The following is a 9,606-nucleotide window of genomic DNA, read 5'->3' as shown; positions in this document are numbered from 1 at the left end:
ATGTAGTGGCCTGGCCCTTCTCAAGGCCCTTCGCAAAGGCGCTCTCGCTAAGGTGAGCGCCTTTGCTGCGCGCCTTCGCCGGGCGACGAACGGCTGTGCGCCATTGGCTCTCCCCCTTTTAATGGGGAGTCCGGGCACTGACGCATCTGGTGACGCAGTGCGGGTGGGCGGAGATAACTCTCGCCTCTACCCGCTCCTCGCCGCCACTAAACTTCTGCTTTCTACCTTCCTCCTGCCTCCCGGATCACCTCCTCTCTTCTCAGCCGCTGCCTGCTCCTACCACGCGGCTTGGACGTTTTACCTTCGCGCCGCGGCTCCCTCCTCTTAAGGGGGAGTCCGGGTGCTGACGCCTCTGGTGACGCGGTGCGGGTGGGCGGAGCTAACTCTCACCTCTACCCGCTCCTCGCCACCACTAAACTTCTGCTTTCTACCTTCCTCCTGCCTCCCGGATCACCTCCTCTCTTCTCAGCCGCTGCCTGCTCCTACCACGCGGCTTGGACGTTTTACCTTCGCGCCGCGGCTCCCTCCTCTTAAGGGGGAGTCCGGGTGCTGACGCCTCTGGTGACGCGGTGCGGGTGGGCGGAGCTAACTCTCACCTCTACCCGCTCCTCGCCACCACTAAACTTCTGCTTTCTACCTTCCTCCTGCCTCCCAGATCACCTCCTCTCTCTTCTCAGCCGCTGCCTGCTCCTACCACGCGGCTTGGTCGCTTTATGCCTTTATCAGTTTCTTTATGCCTTCCCTCCATTTCCAATGATTTTCAGGACTCTTGTCAAGCTCAAGACGGAATGCGCCACTATGATTCTGATACTCCTCGGTGGCCCAGACAACCGTGGTACTCCCTTCTACTTCAACTCAGCACCAGGGAGCCTCTACTTCTGCCAGTTTTTCCTTCTCTGCTCACTCAGAGTCAAGGGTCCTTACTTCATCCCAATCTGCAGTCTCTACACTTGACAGCTTGGTACCTTTCTGCATAACAGACTCTTCTCAATTTTCTCAGTCTGCTTTCGAGGCTGTCCGCTCCGGGGCTCCGTCGGTGATGTCACCCATGTGTGAGAATATCTGCCTGCTGTCCCTGGATAACAACTGTTACGGTAAGTAACTGTGCTGTTTGGAGGGTTAGGTGAATTGCCCAGTGTCACAAGGAGCATGCCGGGATTGAACTCACTTTCAGGTGCTGAGCTCCTCCTTCCCTCCAAGTGCTAGATATCAAGGATAAAGGAGGTCTTTCATTTCCTAGTTGCAAGGCTATAGATATAAAAGCTGTAGTGGTTTCCTGTCTCCTAGCTTTCAAATAGAACCGGAATTTTAGAGTACCCCAATGGTAAAAAATAGGGCTGCATGTTATCCTGGTTAATGCTACAATTAACGATTAATTACATACAACCCATTTTCTGCCTGCCTTGCCTCTGCATGATCCATCATCCTCTTCCCCTCATACCTCACCACAGCTGTTGCTCTCTCCCACACCCATCTTACTATTAAGCCAGTTTTCAGCCCAACAGCCAGTGGCAGACCCCATGATAGGCAGCCTGCACCAGATCTTTCCCTCTGATCTGGTCCACCTACTTCTGACCAAATCATATAGTGAAATCCTCTGAAGGCTGTAATGAGTTACTCACAAAAATAGTGCTAACAATAATTGTGATTCATAGTGGTCTAAAATATACTGAGACCACTGAATCACAATTATTGTTGTCATTATTTTTGTGAGTAAGTCAGCCTTGAGAGATGTAAGTCATTACAGCCTTGAGAGGTGTTCACTATATAATTTGGATTTTATAATTTTTCCCTTTGTTTATACATTTGTGTTACCACTTTGTTTTGTGACTTGGTCACCTGCTTCTGAAGTCAGAAAGGGCTAGGGAGGGAAAGAATTGGACCTGGGGCTAGACTCAAGGGGGGGAGAGAAAGAGAATTGGACCTGGGTATGGAGGAGAGGGCGGGAGAGAGAATTGGGGGATAGGGGAGAATGGACAGAGAGTGAAATGGACCTGGGGCGGGAGAAAGGAAGATATTGGAGAGCCCCCTCTCTTGGGCTCGGGTCCCCTCCAAAGTTGCAGTACCTCTTCAATGGCGTAGTAAAGGGGGTGTGGGCAGACTGGCACAGGCACTGTCTTGGTGAGGGCACCGGCACCTCTCCTCTCTGCCCCTGTTCCTCTTTGGCACTTCACAGGAGCAAGCAGCATCTCCAATCTGATGCTCGTGCCAGCCTCGGCTCTTCCTTCTGAAGTTACTTCCTGGTCATGGGTTGGAGATACTGCTTATGCCGGCAAAGAGTTAAAGAGGTATGGGAGGAAGGGAAGGTGTGTGGGGCGGGGAAGGAGCAGAAGGTGGAGAAGAGGGTGGGGGTAACTCCTATCCTCATTATGCCACTGCCATCAGCCAAAGAAATCTGAGTTGTCCCTTCGTACTGCCTCAGGAGCAATCAGCAGCATGCCTCCAACCATTGATACTTATTCTCCCCAAGCATGCTCAGTTTGTGCATGAACTGAGCATGCTCAGGGAGTGCTGGCATCAGCAGTTAGAAGCAACCCACTGACTTCCATGTAGAGATAGCACAGGGAGGTAGCTTTGGCAATGGATTTCTTTGGTGGAGCTTTGGTATTCCCATCAGTAAGGGTATGCAAGGAGGGGAATGTTGTTCATACAGACGTACTTAAACATAATACCTTTGCTGTAGAAGTCTGGTATCAGTAATCTTGTCTGTTAAAAGTTCCTGCATTCAACCATAGATATAGGTTCCCATAGTAGTATAATATGGGCTACCTGGATGATAGTCTTGCACAGCCTGAGGTCCCCTTAACTCCTTCCAATGAGACTCCATGGGGTGAGAAATGTCCCCGGACCTTTTCATTTTAGCAAGCCAAAACCAGGTTTAAGGCCTGGTACTTGTCCCAGTCACTGAGTCCCTTTCTGGCCCTCTCTACCCTTTTGCTGCATTTCCTTTCCTACCCAGTCCCCTCCACACCATTTCTAGCAGTTCTCTCTTTCTTGCCACTCTCCCCCACACTCAGCATCTGCTCTTCCCTCCCTCATCCTACTTCACCCACAACTCTCCTCTGGCTAGTGAGGGAACAGGATGAGCTTCAACATCACTCTCTTCATGGGTCAGTAGCATAGAAACATGATGGCATATAAAGGCCAAATGGACAATCTAGTCTGTTCATCTGAAGTAACCATTATCTCTTCCTCTCTAAGAGATTCCACATGCCTATCCCACACTTTCTTGAATTCAGACCACTTCTGGGAGACTGTTCCACGCATCTACTACCCTTTCTATAAAAAATATTTCCTGAGATTACTCCTGAGCCTATCACCTCATCACTTCATCCTATGGCCTCATTCTAGAGCTTCCTTTCAAACGAACAAGACTCAACTCATGCACATTTATGCCACTTAGGTATTTAAATAACTCTATCATATCTTCCCTCTCTCGCCTTTCCTCTAAATTATAGCAGTCCAATCCTTCGTTTTATATACTGATTCATCCCTTACAAAAAGGGCTCGACTCGGTTAACAAGATTTCCTAAATTTAGCTTGAGAATGAAATGATTCTATTCCAAATTTATCTTGGAACAGAATAATCAACTAGAGATTGATTCCTCCAAATGCCTTATGATGAAAATCACACACCATTTTAGTAGCCTTCCTCTGGACCGACTCCATCCTTTTAATATCTTTTTGAAGGTGCGGTCTCCAAAATTGTAAATAATATTCTAAATGAGGTCTCACCAGAGCCTTATACAGGGGAATCAGTACCTCCTTTTTCCTACTGGGCATACCTCTTCCTATGCATTCTAGCATCCTAGCTTTCGCCGTCTCCTTTTCAACCTGTTTGGCCACCTTAAGATCATTGCACACAATCACATCCAAGTCCCGCTCTTCTGTCATGCACATAAGTTCTTCACACCCTAAACCAGTGTTTCTCAACATGTACGTGTATCCTTAGGGTGAGCCACTTGGGGGTATGCATACTGGCCACCACCGCTGAGGATCCCATACCCTCCTTATTCTCCTTAGTGCCTGCTTGCCCGCCCACCCCCCTCTGCTGAAGCTGCTGCCACCACTGGGGATCCCATGCCCTCCTTCCTGCCTGTCCCCTTCCACCGAAGCTGACCCAGAAGGCTTCCCTCCTATGTCAGAGATGACATTGGAAGAAAGCCTTCTGGGTCAGCAGTGGATCCCAGTTACCTCCTTCCAAGTGGGCTGTTCCTTCCTGTCTTTAACTGCACTTGTTATAAGGATATGTCAGCGGCTCACACTGCATGTGGCTGACCCAGAAACCTCTCCGACGTCAGAGCTGACGTCAGAGGGAAGGCTTGTGGGTCAACCACATGCAGCTTGTGAACTGCTGCCTGCACGTCCCTGAAACAAGTGCCATTGAAGGTAGAAGGAGCAGCCCAGCTGGACATTCCTGAAGGAAGCAAGTGTGGCTGGAGCAAGTAAGGGAGAGTAGGGACATGATCTGGGACAAAGAGGGGGGAGGAGCACATTGGGACATGGGAGGGGCACAGCTTTGGGACAATGGGAGGGGGCATGAACTTGGGATACAGAAGGCAGGTAGGAAAGGGGCAAAAACTTGTGACAGGAGGGAGGGAATAGAAAGAGAATTATTGGGCATGAGTGTGAGAAGGAAAGAGATGGTAAACAAAGGGAAAGAAAGAAAGTAAAATTGGGCAAATAGAGAGAAGTGAGGTAGAGATGCCTGGGGAATAGAAGGATGAAAGGGAGAAATGTTGGATATGGTGTTGGAGAGGGAATAGAGGGATAGATTGAAGGGGATGAAAGAGGGAGGAATGTTGGACATAATGATGAAGGGAGAGAGGTGGCATGCTGGAGAGGGATGATAGAAGGAGGAATGGGGCTGGTGGCAGTGGTGAAAAATACTGCACATGATCTGAGGGATGAAAGAAAGAATTGTTGGATGTGGCAGTAGAGGGATTGGGAGAGATGCACCCTGGATCTCTCTCTCTTTCCCTACTCCCTTTGCAGCAAGGGAGGGAATGAGAGGACAGTGAGAGGGAGACATGTTGCCAATGGGAGTGGAGGAAAGAGGAAGAAAAGTTGGACTCATGCAGGGACAGAGAGAGATGTTGATTGGGTGAAGGGACAATGCCAACATCTATTAGACCTGGAACTATCTAACTTTTGTAAATGAACTGGGGGTCCAAAAAATCATATGCAATAAAAATAACCAAGTTTGTCTCATAGATGCTGACCTTGTACACTTCAACCTCCAAGACCAAATTCGTGGCCAACGAGATACAGAAATATACTGTTTTATCTCGATGCTCCCAAATGTCTCTGAGACTATTTTTTGGTTTTTTATTAAAATATTTAGAAATTAATTTATACCACTGGGCAGCCTGATGTCCTACTAAATCTGTCTGGTAGCAAAGGATCTGCATTATTATTATTTATGAGAACCTGACTATGAATACTTACATCCCTGGGAAAGAAAACCTGCCTGTTAAACTTCCTGGTGAAGCAGTGCCCTGGCACTTCCTGTACTTCCTGTACTTCAGGTAAGTCCTGCAGTAGCCAGGGAGCACAAAATAGTGGTGCTCATGGGGGAGGAAGAGCCTTGTGAGGTGATTGGTATCCTCAGTGGAGAAGTGGGTTGTGTCCTGGCAGCCATCCTAGCAGAATTAACTGTGGCCGTTTAGGCATGCTTTGGGTGCTCTGGTGCGGCGTATCATGAATGCCGCCGCTATACACACAATGACGCCTAAACTGAACAGTATAATAAAACCTGAATTGCTATGATTTTATGTCTCATTGTCTAGCACAGCAGTTAGAATGAAAATTAGCATGTAAACCTGGTTCAACTCCTCCATGTACTTCAGCTCACAGACTATTCATTTTAATAAAAATTACAAGCTACAGACCAATAAAATATAATTTTAATCTCAAACAGCACATTGCAATACTAGAAACAAGAAATTACAAAAGTGACATTAGCAATTGATATAAACAGCAGTATTTGATTCCATGTCACATTTATTCAACCATACTTAAGATTCAAAGCCCTGGTTTTTGGGACAATGAAAGCAGTGCTTTAACCCATTGAGCTAACAGTGTTTTGTTTCAGTTAACTGTGATATGATAGCTAAGCAGATGATACCTTAGCAGATCACTAAGCTATGGTATGACAGGGGAGTCAGAAACTTGAGTGGAAGATGGTGTAGCTCAATGTGTAAAAGCTCTGTGCTGATCTTCCAGAGGTTGCGTGGCTTCAATGCCAATTGTGACATTGTATCTTGCAGGTGCACCTTGATCTCACGAGGTCAGCATTGTGCAGCTGCACACCACCATTTCCAATAAACTAGAAGCCATATTCGGGTCTGCATGTGTTTTATTCTGGTTTTAAGCTTTGTCAAATGAAGTTATGTATATTTTTTCATGTGCTTTCTTTGCTTTGAAGAATAAGCTGATTGGAGGAATGTTTAGTGAGAAAAAAGGAGGTCTTTTTAAGCACAAAACCCAAAGGTGTGTGTTTTTCATGTGCTGTAATTAGCTAATAACATTGCTGTTTGGCCAGGAAGCTAGTAGGTTTGAAATGCAATATGTTTATGTGGTAGCTAAATAACAAAATAAAATCCTTGAACTGTATTTAGAAAATCACTTTGGAAACATCCAAAATCTGCCTAAATTATATTCAGAGAAACATCTATCAAACAAACATCTATATAATGCCCAAACAAAGCTCAACTGATGGCCTACCTGGCTGCCTAAATGCCATCCATACAACTCACATCTATCAAACTAACATCTATCTAAAGCCCAAAGAACACTCAAACATCTATTCCTTATATTGCCTATAGGACATAGTTTTACAATTACTATGCAGCTTATCAGCTCCCTGTGTAGCACACTGGTTAAAGTTATGCTGATGTTCCTAGTTCAAATCCCAGTCAGTACCTCACACTGAAAATAAAATATTATAAATATCCTTTAAAAAAATGGCATGGTGTGTTACTTTTTTTGTTTTTATTAATTTTCAAATTTTACAATCCTCAAATAATGAAGAAAAAGAATCACAGAAAACACATTTTTACATCTAAGTAAGTACATTGTATGACATCTAGCTGGCGTCTATTGTGGAAAAAAGCGATGAAAAATGGCATAGTCCACCATCTATAGTCTCTTATGAGAGCAAATAGGAAGCTGTTAAAATGAGTGGAGGTGAGGATGGGGTTTGAACCACTGACCTTGATAGGATGGACAAGATGGAAGAAAGTGCCTTAACTTGGTGAGCCACAAATGCTGTCTTTGAGTCAGGGGAGAGGTTTCCTACCATGAGAGCTTAGGATATCCAGGCCAAGTCAAGATCTAAAGAAGTGTGCCTGCAAACTGCACAATGCTGATACGAATGGCAAAGTCAGCTTCCGGCGACGTCACCAACCGAGATGAAGGGTTAGAGTTACTGCTCTGACTCCTGGACGTAGCTAGCCCCCTGTTCCCCTGAGATACAGCGCGTTTGCAGAGCAGAGACGAAGCCGGAGTAGTGCGGTGAGAGACGCGGTCCAAGCATGCCAACCATGAAAAAGCCCGATGAGAGCAGGCAATCGGAGCACAGCAGCGAAAAGGGCGGCCTAAGCCATATGCACGGGACTTCCACATTGTCAGCACACGAGTCAGGTGAGAGTGCCTCTGAGGAAGACTTTGAGCGGGGTGCGTCTCCCTGACTGCGGAGGGTGGAGCAGACCACAGCGGTGACCAAAGCGGATCTCCAGCAGTGGGCTACAGATATTAAACATGAAGTTGCAGCAGTCAAGGGAAAGATTAAGGAGGCGGTGAAAGAGATCTAGCAGGACTTTGCAGACCTGTTGGGGAGAGTGGAGGATACCAAGCAGAGGATTGGGGGGGAGGAGGAAGCGGTTCAAGCTCTGGCTGACTGTATGGGGGAAACTAAGAAGAACATTCTGGACTGCTACTCTAGGGTTGAGGACCTGGAAAACAGATTTAGGAGAAATAATGTGTGAATTCGAGGGGTCCTCGACTTGGCAGAGTTTGGTGATGCTGTGAAAGTGGTGAAGGATTTGTACCAGCATGTGGTTGGCATGGAAGATGGGTGGACCATGCCCATCGGATTCTGGGGACAAAAAAGAATGATTATCCCCATGATATTATTGCAAGCATCCACCACTTTCAGGATAAGGAGCGCTTGGTATGTACAGCCAGAGACTTGGGGGCCATTCAGTGGAATGTCCTTAAAGTTGAAATCTTTCAAGATCTCTTGGCCATTACGCTACAAAAAAGAAGGGAGTACCGTCCGCTTCTGGAGGTGTTGAAAAAGAAAAGTATCCGGTACTGATAGCTGTTCCCTTTTGGACTGCTGGTTGCTATTTATGGCTTGCACAAGAGAGTGTCCACCATGCAGGAGTTGAGTACAGTCTTGAAGCAGGAAGGAGTGCTAGCACCGGGAGAATTCACCCCTGGGAAGCCAGAGGTCCCACCACTGGATCAGTTTTGGTGGCGGAAGCATAACGCCTGGAGGCGAGCAAAATCTGCTGGTCGGATGGAAGAGGGTTACCAGTGGCACCTGAGGAGGATTAGCCTGGACATTGTTTTTGCTTCTCTTTGGTTGGGGAGCCGGACTTGATCTGGATTTTTCTGAGACATGAGGGGTGTGCATGTGATAGTTTGAATGGTGCGCTTGTGGTTGTGGGGAAGTGTTTGTGTGGCTTGCATGGATGTTGGGGAATGGGGGCGTATGAGGGATGTCTTGAAGGGAGGTGGAGTCACTTGAAGCCATGAGAGATGGGAGTGTGGGTATGGTGGGGAAGGGGGTTTGGGGGGTCTGTGGAGGGGAGGGATTGTTGAGATGGGGATGGGATGGGGGAGTTGGTTTGAAGGGATGGGTGATGTGTGAATTGTCTGTTGATGGGCTAATAAACTGAGGGTGGGGAGTCTCAATGTTAAGGGTCTTAATATGCCTTGCAAAAGACAGTTGCTGTTAAAGGAGGTGAAACGGTTGCAGTTTGATCTTTGTTATGTGCAAGAAGCACATTTTGTAAAGGCTGGGGAAAAGTTGGTGCAGTTTCAGGACTATCCCTTTAGAATGTGGGCTTCTAACAAATTGGAAAAGAAGAAAGCAGGGATGGGAATTTTGTTTTCTCGGCATTTGAAAGTGAAGCCTGAGGGGGAGTGAAAGGATGAGGGGGGGAGGTGGCTTATTTGGACTGGGGAGGTGAGCTGGTGACATTAGTCAATCTGTATGTGCCTAATACCAAACAGGGGCAGTTTTTTGATGCACTTTTGGCCAAGATTTTGGAGGTTAAAGTGGGAAGTTTGGTGATGGGGGATTTCAATTTGGTCCTTAATCCCAGTTGGGACTCTACGGGAAAGGGTGAGGATAGACTTAAAAATTATCAGAAATGTTTGCATAGATTCATGGATGTACTCCAAGTGGTGGATGGGTGGAGACTCCAGCATTGGATGGACAAGGACTATGCCTTTTACTCGCCAGTGCATGACGTATATACCTGTATAGACATGTATGTCGACAAGGGATGGAGAGGGAAGTTGGTGGATACTAAAATTGACAATAATGTATGGTCTGACCATGCTCCCATTTGGATGGATGTGAGCTGGGGGGTC

The sequence above is a fragment of the Geotrypetes seraphini genome, chromosome 3 (genome assembly GCF_902459505.1).
Source record: "Geotrypetes seraphini chromosome 3, aGeoSer1.1, whole genome shotgun sequence".
Lineage (NCBI taxonomy): Eukaryota > Metazoa > Chordata > Amphibia > Gymnophiona > Dermophiidae > Geotrypetes > Geotrypetes seraphini.
Note: the sequence above shows the minus strand (reverse complement) of the source record.